Source organism: Pleurodeles waltl, chromosome 2_2, assembly GCF_031143425.1.
Source record: "Pleurodeles waltl isolate 20211129_DDA chromosome 2_2, aPleWal1.hap1.20221129, whole genome shotgun sequence".
In the NCBI taxonomy this organism is placed as follows: Eukaryota; Metazoa; Chordata; class Amphibia; order Caudata; family Salamandridae; genus Pleurodeles; species Pleurodeles waltl.
Window position 1 is genome coordinate 873,133,430 of NC_090439.1, and position 27,147 is coordinate 873,160,576.

At 44.6% G+C, this 27,147-nt stretch overlaps 1 protein-coding gene across 3 annotated transcripts in view; it reads left to right on the forward strand.

The window, feature by feature from the left end:
- The first annotated feature begins 1,558 nt into the window (after window positions 1-1,558).
- The window catches only part of VPS13B (vacuolar protein sorting 13 homolog B), a 2,423,697-nt gene continuing 2,398,108 nt past the window's right edge, over window positions 1,559-27,147 (forward strand). For 2 of the 3 annotated variants that reach the window (XM_069220546.1, XM_069220545.1), the window contains exon 1: window positions 1,559-1,735. The gene's annotated coding sequence lies outside the window, so the exon portion shown is untranslated. The remainder of the gene's footprint in view (window positions 1,736-27,147) is intronic. The other variant, XM_069220547.1, reaches the window with a different exon arrangement.

The following is a 27,147-nucleotide window of genomic DNA, read 5'->3' on the forward strand; positions in this document are numbered from 1 at the left end:
GTTAACTTGCATTCAATTTACTTTCATAACTCTCACGATTGCATACAACCTAGGCTGCTACCATTTTTCTCGTACACCTTTGTGTGTTTAACTACTGCTTCCAGATAACCCTTTTATGATGGTTAAAAAGTCACTACTGATGTTGAGACACATGACAAGGGACACATTTTAGCAACTGTGCATAGTTTTCAACTGTATTTTCATTTGCATTGCGGTCTCTAGTATACCTCACAATTAAATAAAATTACAATATGCCTTCTAATTACACACTATGTTATGAAAACTGACACAATGGGTGCTTTATAAAGGCACAGGATCTAACCTGATTGATGTCAATGTGAATTGTTGGCACTTGTAATTTTTGCCCATTTGCATGAGGGTCCTGGTAGACCAAACCTCATTCCAACATAATTCTTCTCGCCTTCTTCTCTGGGCATTAACAGACACGATCAACACAAAATACCATTCCACATATTTACACTACATGACACATAATTCCAGTAGTCAGTAGCACATAATTACTATCTACATAACTCCACTGCACGCCACACCACACAATCCCACTATAAAGATCCACTCCACACCACGCACTTCCATGCCACACAATTCCACAACTAACAATTCCAATCCAACCCACATAATTCCACTCCACACCACATACATCCACTATATTCCACTCTATAGCGCACGGGTAAAAGACATTGGCCCTCATTACAAGTTATTGGCCCTCATTACAAGTTTGGCTAGAGGCCACGGCCAGTGCAGCCAGAACACCGCCAGCCCTATTACAAGTTTCCCGCTGGGCCGGCACGTGGAAAATAAACAGGGCCTTAATATTGACGCCGGCTCTTAATCGAGCCGGTGGCAATGTGGCAGTGCGGCGGGTGCAGCAGCACCCACCGCACTCTCCACAGCCCGTAATTCGGGCAGTGGAAAGTGCGATGGGGCTATCCATGGGGGCCCCTCACTGCCCATGCTAAGCTTGCAGGGCAATTAGCACAGATTTACACTAACCACCCTGGTGCAGTCATGGTTTAGGACAAAGACAGGCTGCACAGTGACAGATAAGTATTCTCTCACAGTAGGTATGCACCCTGCTGCATGTCAGCTGACAGAAGGATTATGGAAGGGTCAGGACTTTTGGTAACAGCCAGTCGCCTTTCGGTGTCCAAAACATAATGGATTGAGACAGCATACGGGAATGAATGACGAGCAAGAGGCAAAACAACACCAACTGGGTACTAACACCAGCTACACAACTGAGACGAAGAGCCTGAATACCCGGTCAAAGAAAGTATTGACGTGCCTCTCACGTGATGTGCGTCGTTGCTAGGGACGCCGAATGGGCTCCACCCCCTAATGGAACGTAGGCGCTGTCCTACGAACACAACCTGGAAAAGCACGTTGAATACTCATGGGAAAGCGGCCTTTATGTTGCTGAGGCTGCCTTTTCCGGGGGAACTATAATTGCTCTTCCGGGGCGAATGGGGCTGTCATTTCCTGGTGGAAAGTCAACTTTTTAGGGCGGGTTTTGATCTTTACAGACCAATCGTAGGTCCTATTATGCCGTACGCACACCCAACCCTTTCTCGAACCGCCTCCATCAGTACTTAGTCATGACAAAGGCGGTTTTCCATTGGCTCTCAGTAACTTCAGTTTCGAAGCTCTTTGGAGTCGAAAGCAAGACAGGGGCAAATGCAGTCGGATATTTAAGACCCTCGTCGAGAGACGGGAGGTAAGGCTGATGTTCTGGAGTCACCCGCCTAATGCGTGGTGGTATTTAACTGTTGTGAGGATCATAAATCTGGTTCTGGTGCACATTATGTTGCGATACAGTGGGAACACACGACTATTAGTGACTTCATCTCACACATTCATTTGCTGTAGTTTCAGGTTTTTCTTTACACACCATAGAATATTTTATCCATTCTCCGATATATTCACACATTTTCTTTCGTGCATTCCGTTTCTCCCTCATTCCTTTTCATCCTGTTACTTTGTTTACCTACTGAATAACTATAGCTTCCCTTCCATAAATCCGTTACCCTGTGCCGTGCTCTTTCGATCCTCTTTTGCTTCATACTCTCATTTATGTGGTCACATTTCCTGGCGTCTTTGGTTATGTGTACGTTTCATTCTTTTACTTCATTTCTTTTATAATCAAATTTTCCCTTTTTGTTTACTTTTTTTCTTCACACTCTCATGGCTCCTTTTAGTCTGTTGCGTAGTTTTTTTTGGTATATTCTGTGTCCCTTTGTGTCTCCCAAATATCGCACAGTATTATTTTTTTAAGTAGAATTTCCATTCGCTCTGTCACTGTCCCGAATCTTCTTGCGACTGCCACTTTCCTGTCACTGTCCTGTCATGTTTTTTTCTGATCGCGGGAATTCCAGTTATGGTTTCTGTCTCTTTCCCCAGTCTTCTGTTATTATCATCTCTTTTCCCCCTCCCCACTGCACCTTTCTCCCCTTTAATGTATTCTCTCCTGCCATGCTGCCACTGCCGTATCCCATTAACGCCCACTCTTCTATCGCAGTCTCACGTGCAACACCATTTTCCTAGTTTTTACACAACAGTAGAGCTTAGTAGCACCATTAGTGTCTCAGAGAGAACAAAACTATTAAACAAGAGACAGACTATACCCTCCAAAAGACCAAGGGCCATATGTACGAACACATTTTCCCATTGACACAGAATGGGAAAAACCATTTAATACATCTGGCCCCAAGCACTCTAAATATTCTAAACAACAGGGGAATACATTCTGGAAGTCTTGGGGCCAGGCCAATACGGTCACTCTATATTATCAACTATCCCAAGTGTATCACTATTTTGAAGATGCGTAGTAAGGATTCATTGTTGTGACTCTGTCAGGGATACTCTAAGCTGCGTAACCCGTGGCAGACAAATGTGTTATCACATCACGGTAGCTCCTTTTCAACCACTCTCCCCGGGAAATTACTACCACTGTAATCATACTCTGGGCATTTCAATTATGTCTCATATGCTTGATTTCAACAATGTTGTACTTACCGTTAATGAAGTGTGGGTCTTATCATTGTTGTCCACCAGTGAACGAGCCTTTTTTACTAGCCCCTGATCTGATCCCCTGCTTCCATTCCCTTACTTATTCTCTATTTTCAACACCGTAATTTGAAGTTCAGCCAAGTACACTACCTCTCTTCTCCTTGCTTCCACTTGAACGAACCTTGTAATCTTCCAGTGGTTTGTATTTTGACTTTATAGTCAGTACTAACGCCAAACCTATGCAATTTAAATGAAGGTTTTTCAGTGTAGTGGTGATATGCCGCAAGCTTTGTTTGTTTGTTTGTTTGTTGTTCGTATGTTAGCCATTTGGAAATTCATTGCAGCTGTACTGCTAAATAATAATGTTCTACGTCAGGTATAATAGCCCACCATAATTCAAGGGGAGGTAGAGTTCATGGGTAGACAACATTTGCTTGTTCCCCTTTTCAATGATGCAAGCACACTAAGTCTCTGAACCATTTATCTGGTAATGTCATTGGAATGGATACAAAGGAATAAAGGAGTGAAAGTAGTATTACTTCTTTAATCCAGTCAATCTTCTCTATCACAAACTATGGGACTATCTACCCCAAAAGCAATTGTCCCCTTCAGTTATGTCAGGAACCTACCAATATTATCCTCTGTGACTTCAAAAGTGTCCCAGAATATCTGCTTCCCTGAACACTAGTACATATGCTGCTCTTTGTGGAACTGATCATACACTCGGAAGCCTACACAAGCAGCCTGACCCTACCAAATGGGGTACACACAAGACTTGCCACAATTAATCCAGGGACCTGGTGTATCAACAGATGCTATAAACTGTCTCTCAGCACTTGTAAGCCTGCCCTCTACGTCTTGTGTATAAAGCAGATACGATCAATGTACAACTATGTTGGGTATGGTTTATCTGACATGGTGACATCGAAGAATCTATCCATGGTGCGCCTCAGCTTTAAGGTTTCCATCATCTGTGCAAAAATTAAAGGGGATAGGAGGCATCCTTGGCCATTCCTTTCTCTACACAGTTGTTATCAGAAATTAGTTGGTATTGACCCTGGCTGCTTCTTCAGCCTGTAAAAGAGTCTGTCATTATGGATAGTTGTAAGAGAGACTTCCTTTTTCTCGGATCGAATCAGCTATGCCAAGAGCCTACAGGATATCTCTCCCTCATCATGTTTCTTAGACAAATATATTATAAAATCAAGACATCATGCATGGTCTAAGAGATGAGCATATGTATTATTTTCTTCTCCTGGACTTTCAGCTGCCAACTAATGATAGCAAATGGACAATTCAGTGGTTCTCATCTCTCCATCCAACCGTAGCGAGCCCCTTGCCTCTTTCTCGTATAACTGCTACTTTCCCCCCTATAACTGCATCTCTCCTGCCATTCATTGTCATTTGTTTCCTGCTCCTGCTTTCTTCTGTACACCACCAGAATGTTTTCTTGCCAGTGCAAAAATAGAGAAAAATCTCCTACAAAAAGGCACCCTGTTTTTTTTTTTTTTTTTTTTTACCCGCCGTTCATAAGGCACTGATGTTGAAAAAAGATTGTAAAATATGCATGCATAATTGTCAACGTAAATTAGCTATTAAGATAGCGTGCCTTACATACCAAGACATACTAAAACCCAATATTGCAGAGATGTATTTAAAACAGTTGCAGTGCTGAGTAATTGCAATGACGAAATTAAGTGTGAAGGCCCCCTGGCTCTGAATTGACAATACATTTACAGACCTAAAACAGTGATATTTTATGTGTTGATGTTTTCCAAATAGTTTTTTTTTTAAATATTTTTTTATTAACATTTTATTATTTAATAAACAGTATTATGTTTACAGCACCATCTTGTTTGCTTCGTGTTAGTGCATAACAGTGTTAATATCACTACTGTCTACATTGTTTGAATGTTCTACTTCATTAATTATTCGATAACCTTTATACTTTAAACTTATGCAAGAATAGAACATCAGTGGCGCTTCTTCTCGTATGGGTTGCCCAATTGGCCTAGTGTAGCAGAGTCATGTTTTCCTAGCTATTATACAACACCTTTAACTCGTTTCAAACATTAATAAACTTAAACACGATGGCAATGTAGGGGGTGGAGGCTGCTAATGCAGGGGGATGCCATTTCTTGGCTTTTCCAGTATGTATGGTGTCATTACTCATAGACTTGTCTGGTTTCAGGTGGGTGGGGCGTCTACCGGGTCCAACCTGTCTGTTAGTCAATGTCCTGGGCTCTGTCCCCTGTTGTCCGCCTTTTGTTCAATCTCAGCCTTATCGTGTCTTCCCTTATCATGTCCTAGAGGGCGAGGCAACATCTCCTCCCTTCCTATGTTTATCCAGTCTCCACTCCTGTTGGTGTGTCTGCGTCCGCTGTTCTCAATATATTGTCCCAGCTTGTCATTGCTACTTCCCATTTCTGTGCTATAGGGTGGCGACGCAGTCCCCTCCCCTCCTCCCTCTTCAGGACCTGGAGTTCGGCTCTAGCCCATGTTGTAACGTCTTGTCTCCACCCAACCCGGGGGGGCCGAAACTGTGCCTTCCAGTTCTTTGTGATCTGTCTCCTATATAATACCAGTGCCAGACTCCGAAATCGGGTCTCCACTCCTCCCCGCGGCAACCCATCCCCAAAGCCCATCAAACATCTGTCAGGGGTCGGAGTCAGGTTCATATTAAGGAGTCTCGATAGGTCGGACATCACCTCTTCCCACCCCAGTTGGATCTCTGGACAGGTCCATACCATGTGGTCAAAATTTGCTTCTACATTTTTACATCTGGGGCACACCCTAGGAACTCCCCCATAGATTACTGTTAGCCGATGTGGGGTGAGGTACGTTCTGTGGAGGTAATTATATTGTATATATCTCAGTCGCGTGCTGCGAGCGACGGTCCGGGGGTAAGCCAAAGCTCTGTTCCATTCCGCATCTGACGGTTCCCTACCGACTGTCCTCCCCCATCTCTCTCTCAGTGGCCGCAGGGAATCTAGTGCATCCTCAACTTGAACTCAGTATAATTTAGATATCAGATGGGACTCATCTCCTGATGTCAATAGGAGATGCAGCACCCTGTGGGTGGCTGGTTCCGCGTTGACCGTGATCCAGTGCGTTTTCAGCACATGTATCAGTTTATGATACATAAGGAACTGACCCGGGGAGACTCCACTGTCAACAAGATTAGTGAAAGACCTCAACACTCCCTCCTGAAACAGGTCTCCCACCGTTTCTATTCCTGCTCTCCTCCAGGTTCCGAGGCTCATGCCTCCCAGGTTCCTCTCACCAGCCTCGATCGTAAGTACCGCCAGGGGTAGGGCCGGAGAGTACGGGGGGACAGTGCCATCCCTTTTCACGCACCTCTTCCAACATGCTGACGCCACTTTTGTCATCGGGCTGTGCATGTGGGGATTAAGCTTCCTATTTGTCATTCGAGCAATGAACTGATTTTGTCCTCCACTACTTGGTCAGTGTACCTCTCCAGGTGACCCTTACCTGTGAGCCACCCGGCAACCCATTGCAGCTGGGATGCCAGGTAGTAGGCTTCAAAATCTGGCGCTCCTAGACCCCCCTTGTTAGTTGGCCTGCATAGTATCTGGAGCGAGGTGCGTCTACGACCATCATCCCTATATAAGTTCTCTGAGTAGGGTGTTTAGTTCACGAAACCACGCTGTTGGAATCAGAAGGGGCAGGTTAGCGAAGTAGTATAGAAGCCGGGGCAGCATGACCATTTTGGACGATGCTACTCTGGCCATTATCGTCAATTTCAGCGATCGCCAGAACCCCACCGAGGACTTTAGAGATCGTAGAGCTCTGCCCAGGTTACCCTCGCGCAAGTCTGCCCTGTCGTGAAACACCTGTATGCCCAAGTACTTAAAGGTTCGAGGGGCCCAAATCATATCCCCAGGGCATGTTGTCGGGCGTTTGCCGCCCGGAGCCATAGGGAACACGCATGTCTTGCTACGGTTGAGGCAAAGTCCAGATATGTTCCCATAGTTCTCCAGTACTCCCAGCGCCCATGGGAGATCCTTCTCTCCGTCCCTAAGGTAGACAAGTATATCATCAGCATATAGCGAGATGATATGTTCTTGGTGTCCCCATTCCACTCCTCTACCCACGCCCTCCTGCCGCATCTGGGACGCCAGCGGCTCGATGGCCAGGGCGAATAACAGTGGGGACAATGGGCAACCTTGTCTGGTTCCCCTGTGAATTGGGTAAGTTCCGGACACTGTTTTACCTGTTCTCACTCTTGCCAGCGGTGACGTGTACAACAAGTCCACCCATTTGACCCAATCTTCACCCATTCCCATACGGAGCATCACTGCTCTCAAGTAGTCCCATCTGATCGAGTCAAATGCCTTCTCAAAATCCACCGCGAGCAACACCCCTGCTGCAGGTTTCGTGTCGCTAGGCATATTCAGGACCGCAAAGAGACGTCTCAGGTTTAAGGAGCTGCTGCGATTCGGGACGAAACCATTCTGATCTACATGTACCAGAGTTGGTACAAGAGGGAGTAAACGGTTGGCCAAGATCTTGCTTAGTATTTTAAAATCACTGTTTAGCATTGACAGGGGGCGGAAGTCAGTCACCGAAGGTTGCCTAGATTTTGTCTTAGGGAGTGGGACTACCATTGCCTCTCTCATGGTGCACGGCATTATCCCATTCTGTAGCGATTCTGTATACATCTCTACCAACTGGGGGGTCAGTTGCTTCTCGAATTTTTTATAAAAGTCCATGGGGAGGCCGTCTGTTCCCGGGGTCTTCCCTGAGGCTAATTGAGCTATAGCTTCACTGACCTCCGCCACCGTCACTGGGCCCCCTAGCCTATCCCTGTCTCCGGCCATCAGGCTCGTTATAGGTATATGTTGTAGGTAATTATCAAAGACCTCCGTACTGATTTCAGCCGATTTCCCATATAAAAAGGTGTAATATTCCTTGAATGCATCATTTACAGGGCCTGGTCTACTTCTGCATGACCCTTCCTTATCCAGCACATTTGTGATGGGCTCGGCCTCTCCACCCGGCCTCACCAACCAGGCTAACATTTTCCCAGACCTACCCTCTTCAGATTGTAGGGAGGCAAAGTATTTTTGTGTGCTGTGGCATCTGAGTTGTTCTTCGATCTGGGAATGGTCCCTCTTTGCCTGATTATATTTCTCATTTACTAGTGTGCCAGCCCCCTGAGTAAGTTCTCCCTCATGTATTATTTTCTCTAGCGTAGTCAGCTCCCTTTCAAGTGTGCGTCTCACTCCGGCCGATTGTCCAAGACAAAAACCCCTTGTCACCACCTTGAGGGCCTCCCATTCCGTAGATCTAGAGGTGGTGGATCCACTGTTAAATTGAATATGGTCAGTCAGGTGCTGTCTCAGGGCGTCTCTATATGCTGGGTCCTCAAGTGCTGTAGGGGACAATCTCCAGGCCGGAATGGGGGGCCTAATCTCTGCTGCCATCCATGTTACCAATAGAGGGCTGTGGTCGGACAGTGTACGGCCCAGATATTCTGAGTGAACCATCCCACGTGCAAGGTCTGCCGTACACGCCACCCTGTCGATTCTGGTGTGGAGTCGGTGAAGGCCCGAATAATATGAGTAATCCCTGTCGTGTAGGTGTTGTTCCCACCATATATGTTTTCCAAATAGTTTGTTCTTCCTAAAACACATTTCAGTTCTAATTCGTGATTGCCAGGGCAGATGTTACCAAGCACAAAGTAAGTGGAAGTGCAGAGGTACATGTGTACAGTAATAGTTCTATCCTGTTTCTGATAGAGACACTGTTAGCGATTTCTTAGTGTTGCCTCCGTGATTGTCCTTTTATTTAACCCGCGTTAAGTCAGAGCCACAGGTTTATGCAGCATTTGTGTGTCAGAATAAAAACAACAAAAGTAAAAATATTGCCAAACCAACAAAGTGTTAGGAAAGAGTTGGGGACACTTAGAATTAGTCCATCTTCACTCGGAATTTCCTACCACAACAAAGAGCCAGAGATTGGGACGGTCATCAAGGAAATACAATTTATCATTATCGCATGAAATTGAGAATGTCTTGCCTGGGGGAAAACTGGGCTATGTCTAATAATGCTATGATCTGCAGTACGGACCAGCGTATACCTATGACACAACACTTTAACCTTAAAATTCAATTCCAGAGAGATGAATGCGGTGTCAAGGCCTGGTGGTGTTTCTCAAACGCGATATTTGCCATGTTGTGTCAACCTACCCATCATGAGTCCACCAGATATATAATGGCCAGGCCTGAAATGAGAGAGAGCAATCTATTTGCTAGGATTTGTATTGCCTGTGTTTATTAATGATAGAAGTCACGTTTTTGCTGAGTTTCAAAAGAGTCCCTTTTATTGCATCCACAAATGATTGGGGCAGAATGTCGCCAGATGCAGGTTAATCAATAGTGGCCAGCAACTTGAAGCTAAAATATCTACACATATATATATGTGTGTTTTTTTAAAATAAAACTTTGCTTCTAGACTGTTCAACTCAGGAGCCTTTCCTCCTATCATTACCTCTGGAGAATGAGTCGCCTGTGGTGAAAAGGTTGTTGAGTCTGGAATGCATGTTATGGGCCCTAGAATAGAAGCAGTGCCCTCTCTCCTCAGGGTGGAGGGTATTCCATTTGTCGCGTAATCCCAGTGCCTGTGTGAAGCCATCTAGTATCCTTTGTTATGTCAAGTACCAGGTTGAAATTTCTTCCCAGCATCACCAACGCTGGCGGAGGCTCCAACATTTCTGCAGCACATCGGCTTGGATCCCTGAGGGGCGTAAACGTTGACCAACAGTACCACCTTACCCTTGTGTTCCCCCAGCATCTCAGCGTACCATCTATAGGTGTCTGTCCAAGTGCGCTTTGCGTGGAACCGGAGTGTTTTCCATCATCACCACCTCAAGCCTAAAGTGTATTTTGCGTATCCCACCAATCTTTACCTTCCTCTCCCTGTACTGCAGTGTTGCATGTCAATTAAATGTGTCTCCTGTAACTACATGACATAATTCTATTAATAGCCCTAAAACCTGACTCATCTTTACTGTATTACCCAGGCCGTTACCGTTCCATGATAATAGTGTTATTTTAGAAGAGTGTGTCATGGCGGATATAATCGATTCTTCCCTAACCAGGTCTGGCTCCCTTTGGGCAACATCGTTGTGGTTCCTCCCCCAACCTCAGGCGTTTAGTGGTGTTGTACACTCCCTACCTTACAGTGTAGTGATTTTAGAACTAACCATTCCCTCAATTCGTGTTACATGTAAATCCTAAACCAAAACATTTGCAAACAAACTTATGCTATTGTCACTGGGGCGCAGCTGGCAGCCTCTCATACTAGGCAGGCTGTCCATGCATCAAAATCCCACCTTAGGCAGTCTCTACTCAGTAATCAAAGTTCTGACATCGCCCCAAACCCCTGCGACCCCAAGGCCAGTCCCATTCTTGTCAGACCTTGTCTTTAATCTTGGCCCTCCTTACCCCAAGTGTTCTGATGTCATAGGTGTTACAAGTGGCATCTGGTCATCCTCTGTTTCACATTCCGTTTCTGTTTGCTTCAAACTACTGCCCTCTTCCTCTGAGGCAAGGGACCTCCACCTCCAACTGAGAACATCAGTTTGTTGTTGTAACTCCTTGACTGTCTGCTCCTGCGCTGCCTTCATCAGTTCTTTGGTGTGGGAGGAAGCGCTGTTCCTCCCCCTATTGTTTCTTCACCTTGACAGTGCTGGTTTCCATCCTCATCTCCTAGGCTGTGGGCCCGACCAGAGACCCCGATTTTCAAGCCATGACCTGGCATCCTGTATGGTTAAGAGGAAGTGAGCTGTCCCATCTTGTTTCTCTCTCAACTTTGCCAGGTAAAGAAGAGCGTATCTGGGTTCCAATTGGCGTAGCAATTTTTTGACCGGTACAAATGCCCCTCATTGACGCTGTCCATCTATAGACTAGGGGCCATGTTTCCTAGCTGCCTGGAGGATGACATCCCTGTCCCTAAAGTTCATCAGTCTCACTTTGATCTGCAGTGGATTCACCACGAGCTGTGGTGGATATGACCGAATTCTCTGTGTCCATTCCACGAGAAGTATCTGGAGAGTTTACCCTGTAGGACAGTCTTTTCTAGCCATTCCGCCACATAGTGTTTGTTTGGCCCCTCCAATTTCGCCAATACTACAACAATTCTAACATTGTGGTGCGGAACCTGCCCTCTGCGTCCTCCAATGTACCTGCCATTTGTTTAGTCTCCTTCTTCGTGTCAGCACACTTCTTAGTAAGCTCTTTGACATGTGGCAGGGTAGCCCCTAGTTGGTCTTCTGACTCATTTACCCAGTCAGACAGTTTCCGGTTATCATCCCTTAGCAGTCACACTTCACTCACCACAGCCGCTATTTGAGTCTCCAAGGACGTCTTGGTGTCCTTTATTGCTTGAAGAATGATGGCCGTATGCATTACCAAGGATGTGATGTCCTCACTCATCCTAGATATCTCTGTCTCTGAGCCTCCAGCCTCTCCGCCCGGGGGGTCCCCCTTGTATTACGGGGTGCACCATTGTTCAGGCAGGTATTCCTTCCTAATTCCTGTGTTACATATGCCGGTCGGTTTTGTGGGCACTAGGTGCCTCTGGTATTCACCTGTTCCGGGGTTGTACTCTCAGCTCACTGTGTGCACCTCACTTTCGGGCTTTTGGCGCCACAATCCTTCCTTCATAGTGTCCGGTCTCAGACTGCACTTCTGAGTCTCTACTCCGGGTACTTATGAATGATGGTGGCTACCCTTGTACACCACGTTTCTGCTCCTGTTCATCCCTTGTCTGATCTTCCGAGTTGAAGAGTGTCTCCTGTGTCTCCCCCTGGGTCATTCTCTCACTGGCTCTCCCATATGGGCTCCAGCTAGCCTACCCCTCATGAGCTGGAGGCGAAGGGAGGTGCAGGGAGAGGAAGAAAGGGGGTGTCTTGCAGACCCGAGGTGGACAGTAGGCCCTGTTGCGTTTTCACATTCACTGTTTTCTGGGCTGGTGTCCTCCTTATGCCATGGCCTGTCTCATCCCAGGCTGTTTCCACTATGCCTCACTCGTCGGAGCATTACCGCCTCCTGTGCATGGCTGTAAGAGTGATGCTGTGAGCTTGCAATCTGTATGTTTTCCCCAGGACCGGCTTTCACCCTCCATCTGCTTTCGATCTTTGGAAGGTGATATTGCTTCATGACCCTCACTGCCTCCTGCGCTCACCCCTGCCTTTATGGCACTTCAGCATGGCATTACATCTGCTGCCATTGCGGCCCCTGCACTGCCTCGGGGCCAGCTGGTCTCATGGCCTGTTGTGCTCCCCAGCCCGTCGGGGTACCATGGCGTGCATGGGTGTAGGAAGTGTGGGGGACACAGGGGAAGTATCCCCTCCCAGATTTTGGAGTGTGGGGGACAAGGGGACAAAATAATTTCCCCTCTTACTTCTATCTTGCAGGACCATTTCGTCCCAATGTCTTTTCACACTTTCAGAAGCGCCTGCAAACACTTTCAGAAGCGCTTTCATTCCTTCTGGGCAGCATGAAAGAGAGCTTTCTGATTGTAAATTTCTGCTGGCTCATGATAAAGGTTGAAATTAAGGGGCCATCAGGCCTCCTTTTGTTTGAACATTCTAGCTGGAAGTTATTTGGAGCCTCACACCTAGCTGCTATTTAGGGAACAAAAGCACACAGCTTGTTATTGTTATTATTCCCTGAGATGTACTGGGAACACAAAGATTTCTTCAGCAGATGCCTTAACCCCCACAAGATAGTTTAAAATGCAGACTTTGCACCAATTAAGCAGAACTGATTTACTGCCGCATTTCTCCCTTATGCCAATTTCTTGGTGGCAGAGCCTCTATAAAATAAATTTATAAATAGAGGCCCAGATTTTGTGTCAAGGTTGCCTATTTTGGCACAACCCCAGAGCAAAAGCGAATTTGTTAAATATAGTAAAGCGCTCAAATATACTCATGATAGACCTGCTTAACATATGTCTTGAGGTGTTAGGATTTGATGCTACCTTCTTTGAGGCCATGGGTTGTGATGCCAAGTGCAATGTCACACACCATGATGTCATGCGTTGTGATGTCACTTGCAAACTGCCTAACTTAGTTAGTCCACCCCACTTCTTTTTTTTTTTTTTAGGACTTGTGTCCTGAGTATTTGTAATTGCCTAGGATCACACCATTTACTGAAACAAGGAAGGCTAGATTTGATCTTTTCACACTATACAATTTAGCTACTAGACGGGTATCTCTTTCTAACATTTACACGTAACGGAGATCTGCCCCAACTTCAGACGTAAAGATGATACTTGTAAATGCCCTTTGTGAATTCCCAAAAATCATAAAATTTGACATTTGGTCTAAATTGAGCCCAAATGTTCAAGTTTACCTTTGTGAATCGGGCCAAATGTTTTTTATCAAAGTAATAAAGGGTTGGATTACAGTGTGGCCATACAGGGAGAATCCACTATTCATTTTAGGCAGTTTGCCTAGCGTTATTAGTTATGATGTTGTTGTTATTGTCACATACTTAAGCATATTGCAGTATAATATCTTTTCTGTATTTAATATTCTCGTTTGACCTTTATTATAATTTTTTTATTTAATTTTCTTTTTTTATGAGTAGAGACAGGAAAAAATGACAAAGAATAACAGTTACATGAGGATACATTGGTGATAGGGCCATTAGAATTATGCAGCAAGGGAGGGCCAAATTATGTGGCAGGGTTGACTAAGTTGTGCAGGCAGAAGAGGCAAATTATGTGACATAATATGACATATTTTGTGATAGTATTTCATTATTTGTCATTGTTACACTTGTTAACACTCTCTGGGCTTAGGCTGTACCTCATTAGTAGCACCTTAACACCTAAATATAGCAACAAGCAAAGGAAAGATTAGCAGTCAACATTTGCAAAGGGGCCCTGCACTGTGCACCAACACGTGTTGCTGCGCTTTTAGTAACTTTTGAACTGTTTTTGTTTAAATTGGCAGATTATGCAGCAGATGTTAGATTTGTGGCAAATGCGGCAAATCCATAACTGAGAAAAAACACTGCAGCACACAGTCGCATAATTCCAGTGGCCCTGGTGATAGCCGATCCAGGCATCAGAAATACAGTGTTCGTATCAATGCATCTGCATAAATCTGCACACATTTCATAAAGTTACAGGACAATACAGCAGCCCTTGCCCCTAAGAGCGTGTGTAAAAGGCCCTAAATAGCAAGAACCCGTTTGACTGTCGCAGTCACAGAGAAGTTCCATAAAAATATATAGGAACTAGGCTGAAGGCTGAGTTCATTAGATCAAAGTTGTCTGGTTTGCTAAAGTCCTTCAGGGGACAGTTGGAAAGCTTCACTGGAAATGTATTCCACCCATTGCTTACCTTTAGCTTTGCAACTTACATTTGCTTGGTTTCTATTTGCTAGCTGTATTTGATTTAGGCTGTAAGCTTGAGTTTGTCCCTACAGTAGAGCATCTCTTGTATACTGTATTCTTCCACCAGTGTTTGATGTCTGTAAACAGGTCTTTAAATATTGTTCTTATCTTGTCTCACTTGCTGTGCATTCAAAGACCAAGGTCAAATTACAGGCTCTGTCTTCCTGTGGAGCTTGGCGTTTATCTTTCTTTCTCTGACTTCATAGTGAGAGAACATATATGACAATCATGCTAGCTACTGGGGGTGTGTTGGAGGAAGGCCTTAGGATGCTATTTTTTTCTACCACACAACACACTTCAAATGTTTGTGAATGAAATTTGCAGATACTTAAGAATAAAGTGGAAACAAATATTGTAAGATGATCGAAACAAATCAATACACTAGGTAATGACATTTCCACACATTAACATTTGTGTGCTGTATGTTTGTATCAGTAAAACTGTATGTCTTTGCAAATGTAATGATAATTTCAGTTGAAGATGTGTTGCCTGTAATGCAGTGCACTACCACATTGTGCATACTCCACTTTGTGTCACTCCACTCTACCCTGGATCACTCCATGCCACTGCAATCTACTCTGCCCCACTCAATTCTGCACCTCTCTACTCTACTCTGTACCACTCTACTCTATGCCAATGCACTCTACCCCACTCTATCCTAGGCCACTCCACTCTACTCTGCACCACTGTAGACTATGTCAGTGCACTCTACACCACTCTGCTATACACTACTGTACTTTACTGCAGCACTCTACTCTAAGCCACCTTATTCCACTCTGCACCGCTGCACTCAATACCACTGCTCTCCACATCACTCTGCACCACTGTAGTCTATACCACTCTATGCGACTGCACTCTATGCCACTCTACTCTACACCACTCCCCTTTATGACACTCTACTCTGCAACAGTGAACACTTTGCCACTGAACTCTACACCCCTGTACTCTGCACCACTGCACTCTACTTGCCACCGCTGAACTCTGTGCCACTATACTGCACTCTTCACCAATGCACTCTATGCCACTACACTGTACACCCCTCTATGCTGCAGCACTGCACTCTACGCCACTCTATCTTGCAGCACTTCACTCTACCATGCCCCACATCACCCTATGACACAACACTCTGCACCACTGCACTCTGTGCCACTGTAAACTATGATGTACCACTCCACTCTATGGCTCTACTCTTCACCACTAGAGTAGTGCACTCTACTCTAAACCAGTGCACTCTACACCACTTTACTAAAAACCAAGGCAACCTATGCCAATCTGCTCTACACCACTTCACTCTAGGACACTTCATTCTACGACATTACACTCCATAATACTCAGTTCTGGCACTCTACTCCATTAAACTTTACTCCACTCTGCCACTATACAACACTTTACTCCACTCTGTGACTCTATACACGATTACCTCAACACCACTCCAAGCCATTTTACTCCACTCTACTCTGACATACTACTCCACTCTATGCCACTCCATGACATTTTATTCCACTTCAATCTACGATACTCTACTCTACTCCACTCTGACACTCCATGCTACTGCACTATATCACAATGTACTATGCTCAACAACACCCTATTCAACTCTCTCTTTGGCACTCCACATTACTTTACTCCACTCTATGCCCCTGCACTCTTCTTTACTCTACTCCACTCTGACACTACTCCACTCTACGACACTCTACTCACTCCTCAACACTCTATGCCACACCAATCGACAACACTTTATGACATGTCATTCTCTTTTATGCCATTAACTTATTGCCATGCTGAACAGCAGCCATGCTAGTTTACAACATGGCTAAAACACGCTATCAAAGCCAGTAGCTCTGCATAGGTGAGACCTATTGGCTTTGTCAGTGCTTGTTTATAAAGTATGGAACTCCAAGATTACTTGCAGTATCCATATCATCTACGCCAAGGGGAACAATAGCCCATATAATACCACACCATCAACTTACCCACAAGCCACTTAAAACCTTAGTGCAGCAGTTCCCAACCTGTGGTCTGAGGCTCTCCAAGGGTCCGAGACACATTCAAAGGGAATCCGCAGACCTGGGCCAAAGGAAAAGCCACTTCTCCAACTAGGGCATCTAGAAAAACATGCGTTTTTATATTTATTACTTCCTTTGTGCAGCAGTTTTAAAAGCACCTCAAAGTTCCTTGTACATCCAGCAGCAGCGGCTCCTCCGCTAAGGGGGATGAGCGTTCACCTACTGCTCTGAGCAGTGCATAACATGAAAAATAAAATGATGATAACACACTGTTATTATCTTTATTTTTCAGTGCAGAGCCAAGTTAGGGCAGGGTAGGCTGGGCTGTGTCACATGGAGGAGGAGTGGAATGTGCACCATAGGTGCGCATGGCGGTGTAGCGGACGCTTTGGCTGGCCAAACAGACATGCACACTTAGTATTTCCCCACACTGCTGTATTGCACAGCCAGGTGGAGAACATGAACAGGCTCCCACTCCCTGTCTGAGTGCTGAACCAGGCTGCTCAGACCAATCACGACACTGCTGTCTTGCTGGTGACAGCAGCATTTTGATTGGTTTAGGGGAGTTATGGAGCCTGTGTGCTTCCGTTCTGCCGGGACTCAGGAAGAGAAGCGGACGGAGGAGAGACGGCAGCCATACACAGATTAAGTGTTGTTGTTGTTTTTTTTTTTTTTTCCCCATCCCCCTGCCTCTCCACACCCGTTTCTTAACAGTCACCAGAGGCTTTCGGGCAAAAATAAAAGCATCAAGATAACTCTGGTGAATAATGTACCTGTGGGAGAAAGGTAGGGGTTTTGTCTAGTGGCAGTTTTGACTCATCTAAGGTAGCGCAGATGGTTAATACGCCTGCTGCACAGAATGTGTATCATGCAAAAAACTGTATTTTATGTGCTCCTTACACTGGTATGAGAGGTGCTATTAAACAAATTAATTATACGTGAAAGAGAGGCTATGGAGAGATGCGAGGCCCTTATGGTTTACTTCCTTTCCCCACCATATATTTATGTGAAAAAGCCTTTTCAGATATTACATACCTAAAAAATAAAAACAGAAATTGCTTGGGAAATGTAGAATCTGACCTGAGGATTCAACTTTCCTAAATAACTTTCCTGTGTTTTGGTCTTAGTCACCTGAGATGCAGCGCCAACCTTCCCATTAAAATGTTTTGATCACATATTGCTTGGGGGTCCCCGACTTCCAGTTGTGATTCAGTGGAGGACCTCAGGAGTCAAAAGGTTGGGAATCACTGCCTTAGTGGTAGCTTCTGTAATTTTAAGCTGTTAAAATAGAGCAGAAGAAAGAAAAGCAATGCTTTAAACAGCTGCTTTAATTAATGTTCCATGTCCTGACCTGCCTTTCACCTTGGCTGCTGGCTCTGGTAGAAGGCAAGTCAAAACTGGACTGTAATAACCTTATAATAGTCGAGTTCTGACGTCTTTTCTTAATAATCAGTGACTTGATGCATCAGAAGTAGCCGATCAGATAGAAATTAATGACTGCTGTTTATACAGGGATCACAGAATCCCATGTATTAAATAGTCTGTAACAACAAGAGCTTCTTCATTGTAAATGCTCCCAGTTTTGACTGATGTGGAGCTGACCTGCCCAAGATCGCACAGAGGAACAGAAGTGTTATTAGAACTACGGTTTCAGAACACAGTTTACAATTATTGTACCTGATTGTTTTTGATATCTCTGGTGTGGTTTCAATTTGCATGAGGTGAGAGGCATGATCGGTGCGAGGCACAAAAGGTATGTTCTTCCTTTTCTCCCTCCTACATTTATTTGCTTGGTGCATGAATATGCAAGGTTAATCAGCATGTTTTTTTCACATTTGGTCTAAATGTTTTGTGAATGTAAATAAAAAAATTTAAAAAACATACTTTCAAACTGACAACATGCCTTTTTTTCTCTCTATTTCACGTCCAAACTATATGATTGTGTACATTTATCGGAGCCTGCCTTTCGCAAACAATGGGCGATTTGTATAGAGTCAATTGAGAAGCCCCAATGCTGTCGCTGTCCCCCCCACCCCCAGAAATGTACTGTCTCCTACGTCCCTGATGGCGTGCTGTCCTTCACCTCGCAGCGGTCCTCAGCTGCAGGCACTTTTACCCAGGTATCTGGCTCCACAGTCCCACTTAAGTCTTAAGTGTACTTTTCTCCCCCTGGTGGCTGTGTCCCTCCTACGGGTTCAGTGTTCCTGATGATGGTTCTGATTGTTCCTCTGCTGTGCCTCGGTTTCGTGGCCTCACTTCTCCCGGCCAGTTGCCCAGGCAGTCAGGAGCTTTGCCGTCCAGAGCCGGTTGGCTCAATTATTCTTCCTCTTAAAGCGTTTTCTAGGTGACAACCGTCCTCTCTGCCCCCAGGGAGGCAGAGCGCTGTGCCCGCCCATGGTTTCCTTGTTAGCGGCATGGACTTCAATTCATCAAAATGCCAGTGGTTGCGGAAGTGACATCACACATGCTTACATATACACTTGCATTCACACACACACTCTCACATAAAAAAACATCTCATCTGCAAGCAGACATACAACCTACATATTTATTTTTATTTTTTACTTACCTTAACTTCCAGATAGGGATATATTCCAGCTAATTGCACTCCAGTTTTTAATTACACTAATATTGAGTAATATTTTTCACTGTTTGTGTAATAAAAAATTGACAGGATAGTGGAGCCAAAAACAACATCCTTGAGGACAAGCTTTCCTTGTGTTCCAGGCACTAATTTTGCTACCTCTGAGGCCAGGGGTGGCAAGGGAAGTGCAAGAGGTTGCATGGGGCAATCCAGCGGTCGCAGCTGCGACCCCTAAATGACACCCATAGCCAGCAGGGGTAGCGATCCTGTCCCAGGCATACAGGGTCTCCACGGCTGCGTCTCCTTAGGTGATGGCGACTGCTTTTCTGAGGCTTGTAATCCTTCAGTAGTTCTGGTCGCTGATGTGAGCAGGTGCCATTTTGTCACCAGTCTCTGGGGTGAATGCAGTTTCTTTCAGCGCCTCTAACCATCTATGGGGGACAGTTGCTCCACGATTTTTAACTCAGCCAGTTGTAGGGCTCTTGATCGCCATGTGGCCAGTTCTGCAGCCGAGTTGGAAATCAGGATAATAGGGCCTTGAGACTCTGATAGACTCGGGAGTGTCGAGAATTACGTCCTACTGGATGGATGATTAGCTACTTGCTACTGTGATTTGTTTCTGAAGAGTTCAAGAAAAACTGTAAAGAAATAAATGGGTGAGTTGAGCACATGCCAGAAAAGCAGGCTCCGGCTCCAGTGAGCTAGCTCAGAAGATAGCTCAGGAGTCTACTGCACTGATCTGTGTGCAACATATTTAGCAAAGAAGTGATGAGTGGAATGCTTGAATTAATCTGAACCATCGGCAGTCAGTCTGGGAGCATTCAGTGTCATTATTGAGGGAAAGACCATATGCAATGCCTTTAGTCCTGGTCCAACAAGTCAGTGCTGAACTGCTAAACCACGACTTCTCTAAAAAGGATCAGAAGTAATCCCTCCCTATTTTCGGACTTGTTGGACCTCATCAGCAAGGTGTTGCTTCAGGACCTGTGGCACAGTGAGCAGGGGAACCACTCCTGGACATATCCACACTACTTAGGTTAACTCAAACAGCAAAAAGTGGTGGAAAGAAATGGTTGATTAATCTGAACCATACTGGTAATTCTCGGCGTATTCCATAGCTCCGTTTTTTTTTATTCCTTTATGCCATTCCTAAAGTGGACCAGTAACATGCAGTTCAGCCATATCCCTGGTCCACTAAGTATCAGTCAGCTCAAAAAGGGTGTGTGTGTGTAACAGAAAACAGAAGCAATAGGGTAGCTTGATCGGTTAATATCAGGGGGGCCCTTACTTCAAAGAGTAGTAGTGTGCTTCACAAAGAATATTGTTACTGTACCCCATTCATCTCAAACAAGGTGCCTTACACGAAGAGTATTGCATGGTTAGGGTCTGGTTGAATTCACATAAAAAAATGTAGGATAAGGTCTTCGAAGGGTTGATAGTTGGCAGCATTATATTGACCATTACTAAACTGCCCAGTGTACAGTTAGTTTTTCCATTACACATTATCTCACTTTACACAAATGTGCAGTTTGAAGTAAAGAGAGCTGCATAGGTGTGCACGTTGAAAATAAATACATTTTAATATGCTAGTAACAGAAGCTGTAAAATAAGGAGCAAGAGTCTGTCCCACTACTACTTCATTACAAAGCAATATAAAAATATGCTTTCCAGTATTTACCATGATTGATTATAGAATGGCAAACATACATACACATTTTGCCAAATGTTGGCTTGAAAGGCAAGTCTGTCTGGCTAAAAAGGGACAGCTGGTAAGCATGAAGAGGGTAAAAAAAACATCTCCCTTCTTTTCTCTCTAAAGGCCAAGATCACCTGATCATTCCGGGTAAGAGATACCAAGTTCCAGTTAATAGTCTTCCTTGTACACATCCTTGTTTTCAGGTGCGTTAGTTAGTTTACTTGAAATTAACCTAGACTAAAAACCCTGCAATGCATTATGCTGGTAAAGAAAAACAAGGAAACCCCATAACTGGAAAACATTGTCCCTGATGACACGTAGTCAGTCATCTTGTAGTCTTAATGATGATCACTGCAAAGCTGCTCACAGATGAGCGCTGATAAAAGCAATGAGCAAGCATCAACAAAGTCAGTAGGTGTTACGTTCGGGACTAATTGGCCTTACCAGTGCTTTTTAGTGAAGCTGCACGGCATCCTCAATGTTGTGCAGGATGACTAAGGAGGAGGAAAAAAAAATCATATGATGCAGCCTGCAGGTTCATTTTGTTGGAGCATCCACCACGCATGCCTGCGGCTACAGAGTGATGCAGACACTTTTTTGTTCCTATTGACCAGTCCGAGTTGGATCAGTTAAAAAAAAACAAAAAAGTAACTTAAAGGTGTTTTGTTTTGGTAAAAAAGTGTGGGGAAGCAACACAGTGCACAGGTGGGGAGAAGCAACACAGAGGGCGGGGAGAAATACATTTCACGGCCAACACAGCAATGTAGAGCTATAGGGGAAGAAAAGCAAATGGGTGAGAGAGAGCAACGTGGAGCTATGGGGCAGAAGCCCTTGCGCGAGAAAGCAACCGTTTGGGGGGAGCACATAAGGGTGAGCACATCATGGTGGGGGCGGGGTAATTGTATGGGCAATACAGAGCAACAAACAAACAGAAGAGGAAGAACAGCCCACACAAACTAACTTATAATAAGGAAGCAAAAGAGAGCGAGAAGAATGACGGTGAATGGTTAGCAGTGAACGGGCTCCAAGCCCACTGTGAGCTGTCAATAGGTCTTTTTGCAACCAGACAGCTTCCACTGTCTGTTAGGTGCAACCTAACAAGAACATGGAATAAAACCATCCATAAAGGAGCAGGAAACTGAGATACACAATAAAACCTTCAATCATGATTGAGGGGCTGACCTAAACCCCACTGTATGTACATTGTTTAGCAGACAATAGGTCAGCAACATGCAGCTAAAAATAAATGTAGGGAGAGACCTAAAAGTGTAACCTTGATGTTGAAGATCCACTTCAGATGAATTTTTTAACCTTGGAGATAAAAGTGGCATGTTAAGGACCTTAATAAATCCCTCTCCCTTCCTGTTCTTAGAGTCATTTCTGCTCAGAGGTTCAGTGGATTCCGTGAAATAATTACACCAACACTGGGTCCAAAAAACCAATGTGGTAGCATTGTGTATTCTTTTTTTCTGTAATTGTTTTTGGCAGGCAAGTCTGCTTTTTCTTTATAATATGTAGATTATGAATACTAGGGAAGAATGGGTATGTATAGCTATGTGCATATTTTGTATGACCTGGTCACTTCAAAAATAAGGTGCTGACCACATTAGAAACGTAATACTAACAGATTAAGAGGCATATCCTCAAAAAATAGTTATTTCTTATATCTCACTCATTGAAAAACAAGCATTTACAAAGCTGATCTGTTGGTTTTTGCCAATGCTTGTATGCATTGTTGCCTCTTGGTAAGTTGGATAAATCAATTTGGTCTCTATGATTTAGTTTGGGCCTGAGGACGACACTGGAATGCTGAAAAACTAACCTTGCACAATTTACAACAGTTTTTAACCTGAAGCCTGCTTTGTGACCTGACAACTCAAATCCTAGGACATTTGTCCATGGGAAGCATTTCACTGAGCAGCATCTGTTCTCTTGGGACGTGTTGTCCCAGATGTTGAGGCCAAAGCCCACATCTTCTCAGACAGTCGTTTAGTGCTGGGTGAAGAGGGGGGGGGCCTTAAATACTAATTTCTCCTTCAGAACTTCAAATATAGCAGTGCAGTTCCCCTTAGCACCCATTGTCAGAAGCTTGGCAGCAGCATCAGCAGGGGATTTGGGGAAACGCCAATGGCTCCGAGGTAGGATGGAGCGGTGCAGCGAGATTTACAGATAACTGGACGATGGGAAGAGGAAGAGACCTTGAAAACACATGCACTCTAATGAAGTGCCTGCGTGTAAGGAAAAAAGTAGTTTACTAAAAGCGTGCATTGGAAGTACACAAAATAAAGGGGCAATGCTCCAGGGAAGGGCCAAACAAAAGGCAAGCCATTGCATAGGAAGCAAACAAGAGAGTGACAATAACACCAGCCAGTGGTAATGGGATTTAAGCCCACTGTAAGATCTGGTAAGTTGACAATATGTGTTTTTCTAAGTGACAACTGCACTGTCTAGTAGGCGCAACCTAAAAATGACTGCTGCAGTGCAGAACAATGAAGAAAGTATTGCATGAATGAGCCAATAAATTAAATGTCATAAGAGTTAATTTTTAAAAACATTTTATATTGATTTTCGATAGAACCTACAAGGTTAGATAATCACTGTTACATATCCAACCCACTGGAGGCTCAAGTACAGTACACATTAGGTTTTCTGAAAAAGGTGGCAACAGAGGGCTTCACCAGCATAACAGTTACATAAGGCCTGTTATCATTGCTTCAGATCCCAAAAACATCTCTCACACTGTTCATTGGGAATGGGAATTGATTCAAGAAGGACAGGTGGTGTATACAGGATCCCCACACTCTTTCAGACGTCTTGAGGCACCCTCACTCTGGCAATTGCATTTCTCTGTTGGCGTACATTAGTCCGTATGGGCCTCTCATGCTGCTGCCTTAGGAAAGTTGGCCCCTCCCCACTTCTTGGCAACATACGGCTGTGCTGCTGCTGGAGCCAGGTCTCTGCACAGTTTAGTATACTTGGGTGGGGTCAGCTGTCTCCAAATACACTGTAGTAGTATATGGGCATTATCTTCTATTTCAGACTCTTCGGTCCTAGCCAATATGTTACCCACCATGTTCCAAAAAGATCATAGCACTAGACATGACCAAAGAGTGTGATAGAAATGCACTTCCATCAGCAAACTCTAGCACACAAACTATTGGCTATCCTGCCAAATCTCGTGCCGAGTCTTGTGCTGGAATAAGACCAGGCCTTTTTCTGTGTTATTAAGCCCTTGTACGTTCTAGGGCATTAGCTATGTTGTTGTGTCCACTGAAGAGTCACTAAATTTTGAAGCACCAATATAATGAGAGCATGGTATGGAGTTTGTCTACAGTCCGGCCTTCCTGGTGATGCTTCAGAATATGAACTTGTCATGCAAAACCAATCAAACACTAGCTAGTCTCATCCCACCACAGTCCATACTGAAAACCCAACTGCTCAGCAGCATACCTAAGCAGTCCTCCTTCAGCAACAAGGTAAATATTGTGTGCAAGGTACAAAAGTTAACCTACCGCTACACATCAGGGACATACTCTCTGAAGTAAGACATAGCCCACTGCAAGGTCATACCCCCTGAAATAAGACATAGCCCAGTAAAACTTAATCTTGCTCTGATGCCCCCTCCCGCAGTAGTTAGACATCTAAGTAGGAAGTCACAAGACCACTATGGTCAGTTAAGATTTTCAGGCTAGAGGTATCTTCTCCCCTTCCCCCAACCTGTCTCACACAAGGATAGCCCTTTTGCAGTGACAGGCATAGGCACGGGAACCAGAATAACAGAAACTGTAACTAGATGTAATTTGTCCAGAGAATGTGTCTTGAAATTGAAACTATCATTGTGCCAGAGCCCAAAGCCTACCATTAACCCTCTTCATTTGACACATCAGCCACAATCACGAGGAAGCCACCCTGCACAGCCGGACATGCACCATAGTGAATATGGGACTTCAGTCTATTGGTGACTGTGCCACAGGACTCAAGCTGTACCCCACTGAAAAGGGCTAAGTCTGCCGTTCAGAAGAGACCTGGTCTGGCAGTTCCGCATCGGCTGCTCCCACTGGAGCAGTACCAAGACTTATTTCTATATGGCTGTTTTTGTCTGAAATCGCATGGTGAGCAAAAAAAGGATGGCCTGAAATGCAGACCCAAATAATTACTAGTGACTGAGATTATTGCAGGCATTCCACCCATCACTTTTTATGTTTTCTTTGTTACCGCCTAGTCGTGTCGTCAGTTACCTCCCTGCTGCCTGTGGGTGTGTGAAAATTACCTTTGTGGAGAATCCTTAGTTGGGCTGTGTCTAGCATAGCGAAGTTCAACCTGTAGTTTGCAGCTTCTTCTTCATTCTTTTTTTTTTTTACACCTCTTTATTATTAGTTTCTCACAAAAACGTGAAGCTTAAATTCCACATCTGTCTACAGTGGTATACATAGAATATGCGACAAAGTACGTGTGTTTAAAAAAAAAAAAAAAAGTAACCTATATATAAAAAATTACTCGCAGCGTTTTGGCAATGTACGCATGTATGATGTTGTTCGACTTTGCTGGCAACGTTTATATATTGTAAGGCTCCAATAAACAGTTTCTTTATTTGCTGAATATGTGCATTTTCTGATTTCAGTAGTTTATTACGTCATGGAGGTAAGTCGTCCCTAATTGGAAATTAGAGTAGCTTTTTGTTCAATTTTGTGGCTAACCATCTATCTGATGAGTGTATAGGCATTTATCTCATGCTCTCCGTTTCAGCTTCTGCCCACTGTCTTGCTTCGGATCTCCAGCATTTTATGTTTGGGGTGTAGGGACATGTAGCGTTCCAGATCGGGGCAATTTTGCCTTTTTTGGTTGTAAGCTTAGCTAAACCTTTGAACATGGCTCCAGCTGAGGCAGACCTAAGGCATGGCATACGTAACGACAGACAGGGTAATGGAATATCCAGTCACTCCCTGCTTAATACTTGAGTTAGTTTTGTTGTGACTGTTCCCCAGTAAGTCTTTAACTCTGAACAGGCTCATTCTAGGTGGCAAAATTGCATTTTCTGATTTAATTCTGACTTTCACCTGTGGCAGAAGTCCTGCCAATCGGGCATAGTCTACAAGATATGATTGTTGTCAGATATGAGAATGAATGACCTGCTTGACTTCTGCAGTACATCAAGTACTGCGAGTCTGTTGTAGTGCTTCTCACACACCAAGCATAGCGCAGTGTCACACTTCATAAAATTGAGGAAGTGGGGAATGGAGCGTTGCCGTGGCACAACCTAGGCATGTATGGGAGTCAAGTACTGATGTGCTGTTTCAATGATGACCATACCTGAAATAGCTTATCTGTCCCAGTATGTCCACTATCATCTTCCCAATAACAGTCTCAGTCCTAGTTATGTTTGTCATTTAAGGAATACCCAATTAACCTAATGTTATTGAGCCACAATCACATTTCATTGCCCTCATTCTTGGCTCTGATAACCTCCAGAGCCTCTTCCATTTAAAATACTTTCTCACTCCTTGTGGAAGCATCATCCTCAATGTTGGAGATCGATGCAGTGGCGTAGCGTGGGGGGGGGAATACAGGGGGGGCCGGCTGCACCGGGCGCAACATCTTGGAAGAGACTCGAGTGCTAAAATCCACGGGTTAGGGGGCGCAAATTACTTGCCTTGCATCGGGTTAGGGGGTGCAAATTACTTGCCTTGCCCCGGGTGCTGACAACCCACGCTACGCCACTGGATAGATGCACCCCTGGGCTACATTTATGAGAGCCACTTGCTCATCAAGCCTTAGCTTAGTTCATGTGTTCCATTCTCATCAGAAGCAATTCTGTCTTGCTGTCTGTCTTGTGCAGACTGTTCTGCAGTTACAGGAGGAAGGCCTTCATTTCTGAGCAGTGGCGCCTGTTCTAGTTCAGTGCCATCATCGATGCTCAGTTGCCTCACCAATGACCTGGACTTATTTTTATCAATAAGGTAAGCTTTGTCCGAATTTGGTCACCTTTTCCCATTATATAGAAGTGTGTGGATTCCACTTCATGGACAATCTTGTTCTTGCACAGCAGTCTAAACATTGAAGTAGTGGTGTGGGGTATACATGGCAATTGGTTGTTACGTAGGTTCTCATTATGCTAATGAGGCTACTGGATTTGGGTGGTAAGATTACCCGGGTTGTGGGTACAATTCCACACCAGTTGACCCCTATTGGCCCATTCCAGGAGTTTCCGGCTAACTAGCAGTGCCTCATCTCTGGCCGAGATGATTGTGGCAACCGGGCACATGGCAATAAAGACTCCTCGGGGAACTGTAGTAAATCAGATCTCATCCCTTTCTCTCAGTTACCAGTCTCACATGGGCAGAGGCAACAGAGACAGATTATAATTCAATAAGCATTTATTGAAATAACTGCATCTTAGATAAA